Raw genomic sequence first — 18,058 nt, forward strand, 5'->3', positions numbered from 1 at the left:
ACACTAATCAATGACTGTGTACCATTCTGCATCATAGGGAATCTGATATAGGATTACTGAAGGGTTTGGCACAATGGGACAACAAGGAACAACAATTTTATTTACCTTTCTCAAATCCTGCACTATTCTAAATGTCCCATTCGGCTTCTTCAAACCCATGATCGGTAAACTACATGGACTGCTCAATATCTGTCTTAGAATTCTTTGTTCAATCATTCTGTCTATTACAGACGTTACTCCTGCAACTATTTCTGGTGTCAATTTATACTGAGGAATGTTCGGATAATTTACTCCTTCTTTTACAGTTACTTTCACAGGATCTACCCTTTTCATTAATCCGACATCATCTCCTGTGAAATCCCACACTTCTTTTTTTCACTGTTTCCTTTAATTCTTTAGGTATTCCTTCTGGATCAAACATAACAACTGCATTGGTAATTCCTGGTTCTAGGTTAGCTATTGTCATTCTATAAAAAACATAATCATCTGGCGTTTCAAAAGCTATACCATCAGGTGTACAAAAGATGGTGCAGTTCATTTTACAAAGTAAGTCCCTTCCTAACAGATTTACAGGACTAGTGTCACAAACTACAAAACGATGCATATTAGCAAATTTCCCTATTCTAACCATAACCGGTTCGGTAAGATGGGCCTTTATCTGTTTATTAGAAACTCCAACCACTTGGATTGTTTCAACCGAGAGAGGAAGATTTGTCACTTCAGCTGATCTAACAGTTGAACGAGTAGCACCAGTGTCCACTTGGAAAGTAACATTTACTTACGCACTCCGCTTCCTCTCCTTTGCACCGTCAATAGCTCTCCTCTGACTCACTTTCATCACGTTGCAGCCAATACTACGAAATGGCACCAGCGCGGGGTAGCTTTGTTACCTGTTCTTCGTTATAGAATCCTGTCTCATTACTGTATCTCTGAGGATTTAGGTTCTGTGGAAAAGGTGGCTTTGGCACCTGACACTATTGGGTAACAACCTGCTGCTGTCGCGGCGGTTGGCAACTCACCTCACTCTGCACCTGTGGATTCAATGATGAACTATCACCATTAGCTTTCGGTGGTAATTTACACTCGGATTTCCAACGTCCTAACTTCCGCAATTATGACATGGCAACTTCTTTTTAGCTTCTTCTATGCTAATCTGCCCTTTTCCCGTTCCAATATTAGGTTTTGGTCTTGCTTGCCCTATTCCGTTAGCTTGTTCGATTAACTGGACTTCTTGTCGCTCCGCTACTTTAACCTGTGCCCACATTGCTTTTACTTTCAACTTGTGTTGTTTGGCTTCAATTTCATCACTAAAATATTTTGCATGATGCAACACTTTATCTATCTTTTTATTTTGCCAATCTACTGTATGCGGTTTAATCATTTCACTAACTTCAGGCCATAAACAAATTTGTAAACAAAATGACTCCAATCTTTTTCACTTAGTTTCTCATCTCCACTGTATTGCTTAAAAGCTAACCTTAACCTCTCGTAATATGCATGCACTGATTCTTTAGCCTCCTGTTGAGTTCTGTAAATTTTTACCCAATCAGTTTCTTTCGGACGTACTTTATTTTTGAAAAACGTAATTACCTGATCATATTTTTTCATTACTTCTGGATCTGGGGCTCCTGTCTTAGGATCCCTGGGGTACTCTTGTGTTGGCCAATATATAGTGATCTTACATTCTGTCCATAAATCCGCAGGTACAATTATGTCAAAAAGACCATTCCGATCTTTCTATAATACTTTTAAAAGTTTGACAAACCTATCGGCCTGTCTATACCATTCAACTGGTTTCTCTCTCAACCTTAGAAAATCATTTGTAAATGACAGAATATGCTGTCTAGTCCATGGAACATGTACATATCCTCCTCCAGGAATTTCTCTCATGGGACATTCTTTTACCACTGACTCTTTTTCTCTCATCGGGAAAGCTAGAGAGGCTTTGTCTGTAGTTTCTTCTCTCTTTCTAAACATCTACTTTTCCATCGGTCCACATCACCCCATTTTCTCAATAATGCAATTAGCTCTTCAATTTGGGTTAACCTTCCCGCAGTATTCAAATTTTCAATGTCCTTTTCAGTAAAATCTACTCTGTATGGCTTCTGCAATGACCATATTTTCTCAAAATCTATTCCCATTTCACTTGCTGTCTCTTCTAGCTTTTCTTACAAAGTCCTTGCTCTCCATGTAATGCTTTCACATAAAAACATTAATTCCTCATCTTGATATGCTTTCAATTTTTTTTTGGAAATTGTTCCTACAATTAATTCCTCTAAAGTTACTTTTAATTTTGCCACATCTAAAGGTTGTGGTTCTCTGTCCTTTTTCTGCAAACTACTTAACCAATCACTTAATTCTTCAGCTGTTGGTCCTGCAGGGGTTGTCGCTAATCTCATATTATCTACCATCTTCTCTGGGGTTTCTGTGGCTGATTCTGTTGCCATAGGCGTTTTATTTGCTGGACTCTGGTTTACAGTCAGATTCTTAGGTGTACTTAATCCTGCTATTCCTGCATTAATCTTCCATTCATTTTCTCCTGAAGTACTTCTTTCTTCCTCCTTTTGCACACCACCATTATATGGAACTGTCAAACAATGCTCATTATCCTTTTGTTTATCAAAAACTGGTATCACTGGTCCTATAGTTACAGGCACAGTTACTGCTTCCATAATCTTTGTTAATTCTCTAATCTTTTCCGTTAATTCCTGTGTTGTTCTAGCTAACTCTACTGACTTCATTTTCAGATCTTATCGTTTGTGACATTTCTGAATAATTAAATGGATTATTTTTCCCAAACTTATTTCTACATTTGTTCAAAGCTTTTATTTGTAACAGTTTCCTTTGGTGGTGCACTGGGCGTCACCATCACAGAATCCTGTTGATATGGAGGTGGTTTTTTATAAAAAAAAATGCCCTCCAGCACTTTATCCTCCGATTCACTCACTCCATATTTATAACCTTCTGACTCTGTATTATTTATCTTCTCCGTACAAATTTACCACCTGTATCTCCAGCACTTCTCAGAGGAAACATGCCTTCAGTCATGCTCGCATTTTGCCATCTTCTCATTCTGTCATGACTTTCTTGTCCATAATGTCTACCAAATACATAATTATACCTTCTACCACTCCGATGCCTTTCTCTTTCATACATCTCTTCTTCCCATTCAGTCAAAGCTTCAAATTGGGTAGGTCTGGGTTTTGGTTCTAATCTAATCATTTTATCGCTAGGCTAAATGAACCATTTTTTCAGAAACGCTAGTACTCCATCATCTTTGGTATATTTTACCCAATTTTCCAACCAAATGCATGTATGATAACCATTTTTCGCCACCATAAAGGATGCAGGCGTTTATCGGTGGAGGAAGTATCTGTCCTTCCCTAGTTACAATCGGCTTATTCTTCTTGAATAGGTCTTTGATTTTCCCAAACCATTACTTTTTCTCCTTTTCATGTGGATCGTAATACATCTTGTTTTATTTTTTAAACTCTCAATCAATGAAGCTCCGCAATTCACCTTATCACGGCTTCTCAGTTTTCTGACCAATCCTAGCTCGACTCATACTAACGCACCAATTCAGAGCGTCTACGTCACTCTTGTAATTTTTCCATTCCTAGCGCGTCTTACACTAACGCACCAATCAGTGAAAACTTTGTGTTTACCCAACTGACCAATCCCAGCGCAGTTTCTCTGTCGTCCCCTTTTCCCACTACTCCTGCTCTCGCTGACCTCTCCACAAAATTTATCAGCAAATTTTTCTCAAGTTTTCTGTTAGTAACAACATAAACACATCTCCATTGCCTGTTTCACTAACCCAAAGAGATAGCTTTTCTCATTTACACAAGAATTCTGTCTTTCCAGTAGGCAGCGCTTACCTCTACCCTACCACAGAAATTTTCGTTTTCGCCGTTAAAGTAGCACTTCCCTCTATCATACCCTTCTATCAAGCAAAAAGGCAAACCCGTTTCGCTGGGGATAAAACGCATGTGGAGACTATAATGCTCCTGAGAATTAAGGCTAGAGTTTAACAAGAAAACCTGTTGCTATTTTCACTCATACACATTCATACGGAGATTTCCCTAACATAACACAATTCCGTGTTATCACAATTCTTGAAACCAGACAATGTTAATTCCATGTGACTTCTCTTCCCACATAAATCCACTTCCTACTTCCCGGAAGCTTCAAATTTTCTTACTACATTTAACGTAAACAATACTCCACATATAGCGTTAATCATAAATCAATAATCCCCAAACCAATACAATAGAAACCATCACCTCTGCTACCAAGAAATACTGATCTAGCGCAGCGGACAAAATTTACATAATCTCCTTATGTCACAGAGTCCTATTCACAACGTTTCATTCATACATTCATTCATTGGTGGGGCCCATAACACCAACACGCTTCTCATCCCCACAACTCACTCGAATCTGTACACAGGAGAAAGGCTGCTGGACAAAGTGGGTATCTTATTACCTGTCAGGACTAATTTTCTACTAAATAATATAAACATTCTATATACACTCTTCATAATCCTGACTTAATCATCAAGGCACTCCACTGTTTGGTCGATGGACCAACTAGTTGGACTGGTTGATGGTGAATTAGAACCAGCTAAATCACGATTAAAGCCTAGGAAAACATTTGATATTCTCAGTAATTTATTAAAGAACCACAAACTCGTTTCTTATTATTTCAATTTTGTTTATCCAAACATTTATAGAACTTTTAAATCTTGCATTTACCGACTAAAGCTCATTAGTTAAATTTTGATTTATTAAAGAGAAATTAAACATATAGAAAATACTCTTAGACATGGATTTAAGGAAAAGCAATAAAACATTTACCAATGGCTAGATGGCGATAGCTTCAGATCACATAGGGAATTATCTGCATTCTCAAATGAAGACTCCCTCGGAAAAATGACAGCCTGACCCTCATCAAAGGATCAACCTGTCGCACAAATTACAGGATGCGGCGTGATAAAGTTGAGATATTCAGCAAAGTCCATACATCCATCCGGAGCGTGGAACAATCCCACACTCCGAATGACAGCATAGAATAAATTTTAGAATTTGGAAAAAGAACGGCCACCTTACAAGAACTTCTCCTTAAAGGAAATAAACCCAATGACAAACGCAACCGCAACTCCAACCCTCGACTCACCATAATACCACTATACCACACATAATGACTGAGGGTTTTTTAATACCCTTTTTCCCCTTACTTCATACAAGATATGGCAACTTTAGGGGCAGACCAAATGTTCTGATTGGACAGTTCGGGGTTATCAATGGTTCATGTCACTTTTCCCAGAGCAAACTGGTTCTCCATAGTGACTTGCACAAAGTTCACAAATTGAAAGTTATTTTCCTGCTTCTCAGGCAGGAACGGCAAATGTATCATTTCAAGGTAAAAGGGTATCTCATTAAATCATCTTTTGGCTTGCGGTCAAGTTACCAACACATTGTCCTTGGCAGGAAACACGATGTCAGTAGTTCAAGTTATCTCATAATCCCAAAAGCCATTTGGGCATGCGCAGAAATCATTGCGCGTACATGGTGGCATCTGCTTCAGAGAACGCCATCTTGGGTACTTGGGCCTAGTAGGCCCGAATGTTAACTTAAGCAAAAATAGACATAACAGCAATTAAAATATAGAAATGAAAATTCTAATGTTAAAACACGCACTAATCCCATTATATATTAGTATTTTCCTAGCTGCAGCGACATTTAAAGCGATAATACTTACCATACGATAAATTTTAAGCCACTATACAATCACAAAGCAATGAAAATCATGCAATTTTACTATTTCACAACAATCTAAAGTTAGTTTGCGTACCAAATGTTAATTATTTACTTCAGCCATGCAATTTTCAGTTTAGTCCCACGTGTATCGGTGTTTATCAAGGTGCAAATGTTGATTAATATCACTTCCACTTCAAACAGGTTATGAAAATTAATTTTAGAATGATTACGTAATTAATTTCATGCAAATTAGAGGAGGTATACAACATTTTGTTTTACCTGCTCCATCACTTGTTTTGTTAGGTGCCTCCAACACCCCTTTTTCATATGAGGGAACAGAATAATTCTATTTTTTTGGCCCTGCGCTTCCTTTAGACATTACATTTCAATTCCACTGTGAGTTTCAAGCAGGGAGTACATGATTAGTACCGTTTTTTCTTTCTCTGTTAGGTGCAGAATTGCCTCCTAAATTGTCTGCAGCAGATACAGCTGCTTTATTCATAAGAGTATTACGTCACGTTGAGTTGTACCTTCGTGGTATGTCCTAAACTCTATGTAGAATATCTCTATTTGATATACATTTTGTATATGCGTGTCTTTTCCCTGCATCCCTGTTTGGGAAGACAGGTTGGCCTTGCGGAGGCCTGGAAATTTATGAATACTCGGCTTCTTCATATGCATATTTCATGTATGTATGGATATTGTTTGTAATTGTATCTCATGGATATCTATCCTCCGAGTGACATATTCTAATATATCCTTATTTGTTTAGCACTGTGGGCTTTCCTGGTGTGATGTACCTAGGTTCCTTCGTCACACTTATTCCTTACGATTGTAGACTTACCTCTGGTGGGTGCTGACCCTTCTTCTACCCGTATGGCCTGATGAGGTTCTCTACCCTATATGTAATGTATATTTTCTCTTGTATGTGTATTTATAGCGGCCATTCCTAAATGCGTTGGTTCACGTGGTTTGTCTTCTGTGTTGCAGTCCAGCCGTCCCTACTTCAGTGAGGCCACTGATAGGCGGCACCTGGCCTCCTTTGGGTGGCACCTTGTGGAGAAGTGTGGCTCACTGGTTAGAGTAGGCAGACCTGGAAGCAGAGGTCAGCCCGGGACCAGGGTTCAATTCCCGGCTCGGCTGGGTCTTGAGTCCATAAATTGTCCATGGACTTGATAATTCTCGCTCCAGTGCATACTTGATTCATGGGCTCACACTCTGCGACTCTGAGCAATAGCTTGCTTAATCTCCACCATGGCCCCTCGCGGCGGGATGCCTGGCTTTCACCTTGTGGATGCCCTGCTGGGTTATCTCACAGGGGAATACCAGGGCGGGTTCCCTAAGCAAGCGCTTAGAGACCGGTTGGTGATTTGCGCTATATAAATATCTGCACATTTACATTTACACATTTACCTGTAACTGCTGTCTATCACGGTCCTAGTTACCCTTCCTGCTTCTGGCTGGGAAACTCCTACTTGTGTTCTGGGTTTTCTTTTTTATGGTTGCCACATGGCTGTGCTGTAACCTTACATGCTCTTTTCACCTTTAGGGTGTTATAATGTGGCGCGTTACTTATTTTGGCTCCCTTTTGGGAGCGTTATTTCTCTATAGGGCGTTCCTTGTGGCTATGATGGTTTCTCAACCATTGCCCCGTCGGGCGACTGCATCTTTCGTGCGTTCTTGCCTTGTGAATGGTATGACGCTCTGTGTAACTAATCTCGCCTCGCATTTTCCAAGAGCGTTTATTCTTCTATTTATTTTTGGGAATAATCTGTATTCATTTTACGCACAACACACAGCTGTAAATACGTCATAGCAGGGTATAGAATATCGTACATCTCCACTTGCATTATTGTGCCCACTGGGCGGAGGGGGGCTAATCGGCATGTACAACATTACTACCAAACAGTGACGACATTAATTCACCTAAGAAATTAACAGCAGATGTTTCTGTGCAAAGCTGTGTCGAAACGTAACTTAAAAGAAATAAACTATTAAACTTGATACCACCTTACTGATGTCTGTCCTATATGTGACAAGAGTATGTACCAGCTGAACGTGCCTCTTGTGCGGAGTGCAAGCTGTCCGAGTCCTGCTGTAGTAGGTGCTTCTATGGAAGCAAGGTAGGGGACGAATTATGCAGAACAGATGTTACATTATATGTGTGAGTGCGGCCTTGCCGGGACGCAAGTGTGAGACGGTTGTATCTGGTTATCACGCCCGCTTGTGGATGACACATCTCTCCTCATATGTGCATGCCCCAGTCATGCGAGCGTTTATTCTTCTATTAGGAGCCCTCTCTGGCTACGATAGTGTTCATTTCCAGTGTTCAGTCAACACTAGAAGCATTAGCCTTCTGGTTGTTGCCACTGGTTGCTTCTTCTTTTTTCTCTGTTTCAAGTTCCTGTCCTTCTGGGGATGGCCCCCTTTTCTTTTCATGCCTCTATAGCAGATAGCTGGGACTTGCTTTTATGGTTCAGGTCCCTATTTGTCTATGTGGAGCATGTTTATGTATCTATATTGGCTACCTTGCATATTACATGCCTGACAGTTCTCTCCTTACAGATTTATTGCTACGTAATCCGTCTTCTTTCCGCCTGCGGTCTGGAGGCTTTACACTATGTCTTCTACCGATGCGTCCATTCGCAGCATTTGAGGTCAAGTGCCACTGCACTGAGGTCCTGCACTACATTGTGCTCGGAGGATCCACTTCGGTTGACCCTTTTTCCTTATTTTGTCACCTTGTTTTATGGTGGTTTCCATGCACCTTCCTCCCTTCCGTGGGGGTGTTTTCTGTACAGTACTACTCCATTTCACTGTTTCCATATCGGTACTTCGTGCTATCATTCCTTCATTATTGTTATTATCTCTCCCTCTTGGGGTGGCGTGAGCATACTCTTACGGTTTTCCCCATTTTTCAAGTCGGATGTACGTGTATGTCTGGATACTGTTCTATGTATCTTCATAAGATTTTTACTTCTGTAATATTCCATATATATGTATGTCTCAATGGTTTTTCCGAGAGCCCTTCTGTTGTCCCATTCATCAATTGGGTGACTTTTGCCTTCTATTGTCTCTAGCTCTTTCTTCTATGTATGGACGCTTCTTGTGGATAATTATTGCTTCAGCTTCGCTTGCATAATTCCTCTGCAATATTGGGAGATTGCTCAGTGGTTTTTCAGGATTTCTGTGCACTTGACCTATTCAGTGTTCTAGATTCGCTCTACGACCACTTATGGCCTTGTTAGGTCAATTATTGGCATTTTCTCTTGCCATGGATAACCTCTCTTCACACTGTTGGTGTTATCCAGCCTACCCAGTGGTTGTTTCAGTTGTTATCACGTTATATACCTGGTTGAGATGCCGTCGGGGTCGAAACTTTCTTGTTTCTCCTGTTGCTTCCCTGTGGTCTTGCTGTGGCCGATCACCCGGCTTTCTGCTCCTATGGTTTTCGGTGTACAATTTATCTGTACCTGTTCCCATATGCGGGATCTTTTGTGACTAAGTACGATCTGTGCTGGACTTACATGACTGAGTGAGACTTTTTCCCTCAGTTGTCCTTTCCCTCCGGTCTCTTGTCTTCTTGCCGAGGTTATGCTATGTGTTTATTCTTGGAGTCACAGTTTGCAGACCCTCCTCTGGGGGAAACAACATTAACGCAGTCATTACATTGCGTTACCTTTATAACGTGGTTGTTACAACGGCCTCGTTGTTGCATCATACTACCATTACAACGCAAGTCGTTACATCGACTTGCTCTAGATGGCGCTCTACACTAAGGGATAGTATAATTTACTATTCCAACACCTCCCCTACTGTTGCATACACTGGAGTTGGAATAGTAAATTATACTATTCCTAAGTCCAGCGCGCCATCTAGAGCAAGTCGTTGTAACGACTTGTGTTGTAATGGTACTGCGATGTAACAACACGATCGTTGTAACGACTGCGTTGTAATCGCATGCATTGTAAACGCATGCGATGTAATGGTATATATTCTCCTCTGGGGATGGTATGGCTTGGGTATCTGATTCTAAAGTATGTAATCTGCAGCTAGATGTCTCTATCAGGTGAATAAGTTACTTACCTTCTGTAACGATGTATCTGGTAGAGACAGGATCTAGCCGCTGATTCCTTATACCCTTTCCATCCTCCCCGCACTGAGAACTATTTCTCTTTCTTCTTCTTTACATATTGAGCCAGTGTTTTGGGGATATCCTCCTTGCAGACAGCCTTGTTGTATTGCAAGCTCATGGATATCCTCCTTGTGGTAATCCTTGTTTTCTGCATTCTCCTCCGTTCTATATGGCGGTACCCTTGGAGGTTATGACTATATCTTGGAGGTCTACAGAACATTACTGTTCCTGCTTTCTGTCCTGAGTCTTCTTGGACCTCCTGCATCTCTTGGATGTTTTTCATCTTTTGCATTCAACAGATGAGTGACGTCCATAGTCTTGGCACAATGTTTCAATAAACAGTTTCTGTATGTGGCTCCACATTTAGAACGCCGACTATAGTCACAAAGAAACTGAGTCCGCACAGAGGGGTTATATGGACTCTGCTGACATCACATCCGGGGGCGACGTAGCTGCAGGATTGCACAGCACCCTCTGCTGAAGTGCAGAAGTACTGGGGGATAAAACTTAACAGATCCAGTCTGGCACCTGGGGGAGAATCTAAAGTAAGGAATCTGTGCCTAGATCCTGTCTCTACCAGATACATCTTTACTGCAGGTAAGTAACTTGTTTGATTTTTATTTATGATTGTTTTTGTTTTTTTGTTCTTTTACAATTGAGTTCAGAACTGGTCAAATAAATAATGTAAGGTCCAAGATAAGGAAGTAATTTAATTAGTTATAGTTTGTTAAATTTTGTAAATATTTATCAGATCAATTTATTTTAGGATGGGTGATTAAATCAATATTTATTTGAATTTCGAGCACTTTAGGAATGGGTGATTGAATTGATATAGGGCAAAGGGTGTAATAATTTAATTAGATATTCAGGATAATAACACACAAATGGCATTCAAATATTAATTTACATTAATTTAATATATATATTAAATATCGTTTAACAGATGTCATTGTATTTGTGAACAGGTTCATTAAGTGATATAGGTGAAAACGTTGGGTAGTAATTTAAATGGAGTACAATCATTATATTGTAATTTATAGATCGAATTTTTTTTTACAACTTTATTTAAATAATGTAAATTATAGTAATTCTTTTAATTATTCGATTTTAGAATGCATACTAATAGTGATATGGGGCTAAGGATGGGTAGTAAATTAATTTATATTACATTAAATACATTTTAATCCTGAAATAGAATTCCCCCCCCAAAAATTGATAAAAATAATATTGTTCAGTTTCGAATCAGGATAAAAAATATAGAATGTATTAAAGATTAATATTGTATTTACAACAAAAAACAGTAGATGGCAGTGTTGTCTCTTTAAAATACGCCTAAAATGCACTGCTGAGTGACTGTGAAAACAGCAACATAATGTGCACATAGAATGTTTACAACATTGTCAACTCTTTATATAAATATGAAATTCAATGTTAATGCTCACGATGTAAATGTCATTTCCATAGGGGTACATTAAAATGTAATTAAGTGTTATTGTTGTAATTGTTGCACTATAATGTACCTCTATGCAAATGTTTTATTTGAAACGTATGCTATCCCTTCTCATGCAAGGCATGAGGTGCATTGTTTTTAAATTCTGGTAGGTACTATTTGCTGAACACAGAAGGCGTCTTGAAACTAAGGATGTTTGGAATGGCAAAAAGAGCACTACAAAATCCTAAAATAACTGCTGAATTAGGTCCTGGTCTTTTCTAGTAGGGACCGTGAGACTCTTAAGATGCCCATCCCTGCCTCTCCGAGATTTTGTGTTCATGCTTGGCCAAGCTTAGAAAAGATGCTCCGAGCTTTTACTCTTAAATAGTAGCATGGCAGACACTGGGTACAAGGCAGCTACCTCTCTCAGCTCTGTCACTTATTCCATTCATTCCCATCTGTTGATGTCTGATATTAGCTCAAGCCCCGTATACACTGAGGGGTAGCTGTTCCTAAAGAAGAAAAGAGAGTGGCAACCTATTCTGGTTTGCACTTGAGTGTTGGAGTTGTCTGTCTCAGTAAAGATGGGATGTTCTAGAAAAAAGGGGAATTTCTCCTTTTGAATATAGTGCCCTCACACACCCTTGTGAGTGTCCTGCTTCATCATCGGGCGTTGCTTCTCATGGGGGTGGCGCTGCTGTCCTCCCACGTGCCCCACGAGAATCGTTAAGGAGACGCCGCAGTTGTGCATGCGGGTGTGTGGGCCTAGGACAGTGAGTGAAAAAGTGAGTTAAAATTACCATCAGGTACCTAGAACCTAGTTTTATTCGGACGTCCTGATGATAAGGTTAAAAATACAATGGATATGGAGCTCCTCTTGGAAACAAATGTGGAAGGAGATAAATGTCATCCCGTTGCTCTCAGTATCCGTGAGGGTGTATAAAAAAGAATGGGGTCAACATGTTTCGCCCTTTGGAAAGGTCCATAAGGAATCCAAGGGCACTTCGTCAGGACCAAAAAGGGTGAAAAGAATAATAGAAGATAAAGTGACCAGGGACAAAAAGGACCCCAGAATACCTGTAATACCTATGATCAGGTGTAGATGTGTCTCAGCTCTAGTAGGAACGTGTACTTCCAGTTCCTTCGCCCAACCAAGTGATATGAAAAAAGAAGAGAGAGACATACAAACATATAAAATTCCAATGTGGAACACATTTTCTTAATGCTGGTACTCACTAGGACTCAAATGTGCTTGTGGTATGATATTCGAGTCCACAAGCATACCTGATGTGCATGCTTAGTGAGGAATGCCAACTAAGACTTCTTGCGAATGAGCAAACCACCTCGCATAAGGTGCGCAGCTCCCTGTGCGGTGATAGTCACACAGGGGTGATATCAATATCAGCTGCGCTGTGTCAAATGCGACGGGGTACAGACACACATCACTGATATAACTATCTTGCGGTTTGGACAGTGCAGTGTTGATGATAGTGGACAAAAGCTATGCATCAGGCTCTACTGATACAGAGTTATGGTGGGGACTGTGATGCTGTACTTACGAATTAAATGCACAATTCACATACAGTGCAGTCGATGCTATGACGGTGTTACCAGGCATCAAATTAGTGAAGGGGGTGTGTTTATGGCTCGAGACTGATGTCTACAACAGCCACGTCTCATGTCTCGCACATAAGGCAGAAATGCAGTGTTAATAGCGCATGATTATGGAAACGCTACGTATTTCGTTGCCATGCAGTAAGAATGGAACACCTACCCCCGCTCGCAGCGGCTTAGAGGGAGAGTATCTAAGGGGGCAGGGTGGAGGGAACACAAAAGAAGAGGGAAAATAACAGTTGAGTGCTGGAAGTCCCATATTACCCTTGTTGTCACAAACCCTTTACCTCAGATCCAGGAAGAGTGCCCGGTACCTGCCTGTCCGTCTGAGAATCGCCTGTGTGAATTAGGGAGTCATAAAGTAGTTGTGTCTTGCATCCCTCATGATAACGTAACAATGATATAAATTAAATATACACGGCATACACGAAGTATGTGTCTTGCTGGGCCCTCACAGATTTTTAAAATATTAACTAATATACACACATCCTCGAAGCATAAACCAAGTATGTATCTACCTAGGCCTGTGCAAATTTAAAAAAAACAGTACAATAGCCACAGCTACGTTCAAACTCTGTCACAGCCAGATCTGATAAACAGCTGAAGGGGCCGGGAGAGGTGACTCAGGATCAACAAACTCCTTTTCTCCAGCTCTGAAAAGAAGGATATATCCAGGCAGCAGGACGGTACGCACAGATTACAGCGTACCAAAGAGGATTTGTCCTATTTGCCATGTCCCTGTACCTGCACCAGTGGGCGGGACACAACCCACCTTTCTAAAAGGAGATGCGTGATTGGGGGTGCCTGTGAGAAAGAGCCCAGGCCCAATCACGCAGCTCCTAGAAAAATAGCGTTCAGAGGAACATTTTAAATTGCAGTGGCCATTTTCTGTTGGCCTTCCTGACGTCACTGCGAGGGCCACGGTTCATGTTTGGGTGGGCCAGTGTAATGTTAAGATAAGTAGTCCAGTCTTGGTAGTTTTCATGTAGGTTTATTAGGTATCAAGTTGTATAATAGATGAGCCCCACCAGGAGCGGTCTGTATCTGCTCAGCCCATACAGCAACTGACTAAATCATACCAACATTCTAACCTTCAACTTTCTAATATAAACACATCCTGGCTGAGCAGTATACTACATCTTCTCCCTTCTTTGCAATGAGAAAGGAGACTTCAAAGAGGTACAACAAAAGGTTACAATCAAAGCATAAGATGAATAAATCTTGAAGTGATGTGATAAAGAATACATTTTAAAACACGTAATGAGATAATGATAAGTTTTAAAATGCCTAATGAATGTGTAATACATTATGAACCTTTTAAAAGAAAAGCACTGAGAAAAGCACTGAAGTATGAACAATGAAAGCAAAGCATGTATAGAAAAGGAAAGGAACACAACCCTTCTTCCCCCTTCAACAGAGACAACATATGTGATTAAGACGAAGTTGTAAAGGGAAGAGTACTGTAAGGAAAAACAAGCAAGGAAATGAAGGAAGAAGTTTGCCCGGCAATGGAAGCGCAAAAACATGAATAAGAAGTTGACATACTAATCACCACCAGGGCACACTAGTTGGCCAGACCATTGTGGAGGTGGCGAGCAGAAAGGAAATGGAAAAGAACAGTAAGTGCAGAAGAAAGAAAGGAAAAGCACTTTAAAGGCATAAGGGAGGTGTGTGAGATACACCTAGGAGGATTTTTGAAAATAAATCCACTAGACAGTTGAAAAAGTTTAAATCACATACAGGTACCATGTAGGGTGAAAATACAAACTGTCTTAGATCCCATGAAAGGGGATATGTAAGTAAAAAATAAGCATGTAAGCTATCGTGACACATGCCTTAGGGAAATTCTACCACAGGGGGTTTAGAAAGAAGGCACTGTAAAGTAGGTAAAAGTTACATTATGTAAATAAGCACTGTAATATAAAACTAACGCGAACAATGAAAATCCCCAAAGAAAGTTAGGGTGAAAGGTGTGCAGAAGGGGTTCACTGTACAATGTGCTACATGAAAATGATACGGATGTGGAGAAGGACCACATAAGGAAGTAGGATTTCCCTCAGAGCAGGTTGAGGTGAAAGGTGTGCGGACACAGCACACGGCAGAAAGGTACCATATGTAATTGTGAAAAGGATGTGGAGGATGACCACATGAAAGAATGAGATATGAGCAACAGGCAAAATGCAAGCATAAATTGTAGTGAACAGAAATTCACTTAACTTAAAGCAATAAAATATAGTAACGTAAATAAAGCTGTAAAAACATCATAACAAACACATTTTGAAAATGAATTAAATTGCAGCACGGCAAGATGTACAAGGAATAGTACATTAGTACTTAGTGACATTCTGCTTAGATGAGGTGGCAATGTCCATAAAATAATAAAATAAATGAAGTGGTCACCGTGGTCTATAAACTGCTGAAGAACTGTGCTAAGTTCAGGTGAAACACGATGAAAAGGAATATAATAGTACCTTGGTAGGAAAATTGACAAGATAAAATACTGGAGAAAGTATAATTATAGTGTCTAAAACAGGGGACCTTAAATTCCTTGTAGAGGTGCAGTGGTGGAAGATAACCGCTAGATGGCACTGATGCTTAGTCAATGAAACTGTAATTGCAGAACTGACGGTGCTTTTACGATTGAAAATGTGAACCAACCAACTGGCAATGAGACTGACGAATAAAAAGAATGATCACAAGCTGTAAAATACCTCAGCGTTGGCACTCGGCATCAAAGAAATGGAAGAGCTTGATGTGCAGGTGAGGACGTAGTGAATACCTTGTAAAACGTGGTTGGCAGTGGTTGGAAGAAAAGTGGAAGAAAATTGGAAGAAAAGTGCTCCGGTGGTGCCAGAAAAAATGGAGGCACGTAGCACGGAGGCGCGCCGGGTGGCTCCAAGCACGTCGTTGCATGCAGGAATGCAGAGTAAGGAACGCAGCTCTATGCAGAAGACGTCATTAGAAAACTGAGACGGGGTATCTAGGCAGCAGAAATGACGGTGAGAGTGCGAGCTGGCTTCGTGTGCGCTCGAGCGATTTTTAAAAATGTCAGGAAGGCAGTTGAACTGCCATTGAGGAGCGCACTAAGGATGACACATGAAAGAGTGTAAATTAAATTAAAAACTCATCGCCAATATCTTAAACTACCCAATTTGGAGTGGTCGATGAGTGGGAATGTCAAACAGCTGCCAAGGCAGGCAACTCTCACGGACGCAGGCAACGCTCACAGCTTTTCTTGAACTTCCCAAGGAAGCACTGTCCCTAAAACGTAGATATCTTATACTTGAAGACAGGATCAGGGCAGAGTAGACTCCGGGAAGGTGCCTGGAAGCAATATTGAATAACGTTCGTGTCGGAGTACTTGGCAGGCAGGAACTGTAGGTAGAAACTGGGAAGAAGCAGGATCTGCAGGTAGGAAGTGGCACTTTGGATTTCAGGGCGACCGGTGTCGCAGGAGCTGGCATGCAGGCCGGAACTGGTATGCGGACAGGAACTGTGGGAAGGAACTGGAAAGCAGCAGAATCTGCAAGTTGGAAATGGCTCTTTGGAGTTGAGGGCGACCGTGGGAGGTCACTGGTGGGGCTCGTAGTGCCAGATGAGTTGAGCTGCTGCTTGAAAATTTTTGTATGTAGAGGTAGCTTTATCTTGAGGTTCCTTGGGAGTTGAAGCGCAGGGCCTTTCCAAATCGTCGCCAAATGTAATGTTAAGATAAGTAGTCAAGTCTTGGTAGTTTTCATGTAGGTTTATTAGGTATCAAGTTGTATAATAGATGAGCCCCACCAGGAGCGGTCTGTATCTGCTCAGCCCATACAGCAACTGACTAAATCATACCAACATTCTAACCTTCAACATTCTAATATAAACACATCCTGGCTGAGCAGTATACTACAGCCAGGCTTATGTTTGGGTGGGCCTGGCCCACCCGCTAGAACCAGGCCTGGAAACCACCCTACAATTGTATAAATCCATGAGATTTCATGTGTTAATTTTTCAACGTGTGTGTTTTTGGTCAGACATTCAATTATTTTAGTATGCTGACACTGTACAAAAATCTTCAGAATGAAGTATGTGGGCATGGATGATTGATTACAGTTAAAATGTTGCATAGTTTTTCTGTGATTTAATATTTTTAATGATTTTGTATTGTATTAAATAATTTTGTATTTTTCTATTCTTAGTGTCACTGCCATATTCCTATAAATATGTTCTAGATTGTTCATGAAGTAGCCCTAGGAATTTCACAGCAGCTAGGGAGTCCTGGGTGCCATGTTATAGCGTCCGGACTCTGAATGGGCGGAAGTGACGGGTGAGACTAAGATTACGGAACGGCGTGGAGCACGGTGGAATGGTAACAGCTGCCCTGCTAGTGTAGCAGGGAGGGGAACGTTTCTATGCAGCCATATTGGAAAGGTGCAGGCATGATCGGTCACTGTCAAGGAAATGCAAAAGTGCTTCTAAACATAGTATTTGGACAGTTGAATCGGAAGCGCAATGTTGGTTATGGAGTATCAGAAAAAACACCTTGGATTAAACAGGTGTTAAAACTGGATAAAAATAATAATGGAAAGAGTGAAAACATTGTGTTATAAATATATAAACTTCTGGGATACAATAGAGCTAATGAAATATTTCTTTGTCCAGTTGTAGTTCATTCTGACGATGATGATGTAACCTAGGTAGACCTAGTCGGGGTGGCATACTGTTCATCTAGATGCGGGTGATGTGGGAGTACAGCTGTGGGATGGAGGAGATCAACAGCTGATAAAAATAGACTCAGGAGTCCGGTCAAAGGGATTGGCATGTCTGGTGTGACGTGCCAAGGAGGTATATCGGAGATGACCATGTTAAGGGGGTCTCAATCCTGATATCATCTATGGTGGGGTCAGTCAAGTACAGAGAGGGAGAGGAGGAGTATGCCTCTAAACTACGAGCGGTGTAGATCTTCTGCAGAAGTCACTGAGTCGCACCACCTGCTAATTCATGTTTTTTGGAAGAGAGCCTGCCAAGACAGTGCTTAGTATAAGTGATGACAGGGAAAGGGTCTAAGACTGTCCATTGGTCCTAAGGCATTAGTTCCACTCACTTTATTTCATCATTTAGCCCCTCTGTGTTGGTCTT

The 18,058-nt window shown here is 40.8% G+C and overlaps 1 protein-coding gene across 3 annotated transcripts in view; it reads left to right on the forward strand.

Moving 5' to 3' along the window:
• The window catches only part of PSPH (phosphoserine phosphatase), a 334,849-nt gene that overhangs the window by 110,706 nt on the left and 206,085 nt on the right, over nucleotides 1-18,058 (forward strand). Inside the window, exon 1 of one of the 3 annotated variants that reach the window (XM_085649829.1) lies at nucleotides 15,823-15,939. The exons of 1 other annotated variant lie outside the window; for it this stretch is intronic. The gene's annotated coding sequence lies outside the window, so the exon portion shown is untranslated. Of the gene's footprint in view, nucleotides 1-15,822; nucleotides 15,940-18,058 lie in introns of those variants that run through there. One more of the 3 variants, XM_085649830.1, reaches the window with a different exon arrangement.

Source organism: Triturus cristatus, chromosome 3_2 (genome assembly GCF_964204655.1).
Source record: "Triturus cristatus chromosome 3_2, aTriCri1.1, whole genome shotgun sequence".
NCBI classification, from domain to species: Eukaryota; Metazoa; Chordata; class Amphibia; order Caudata; family Salamandridae; genus Triturus; species Triturus cristatus.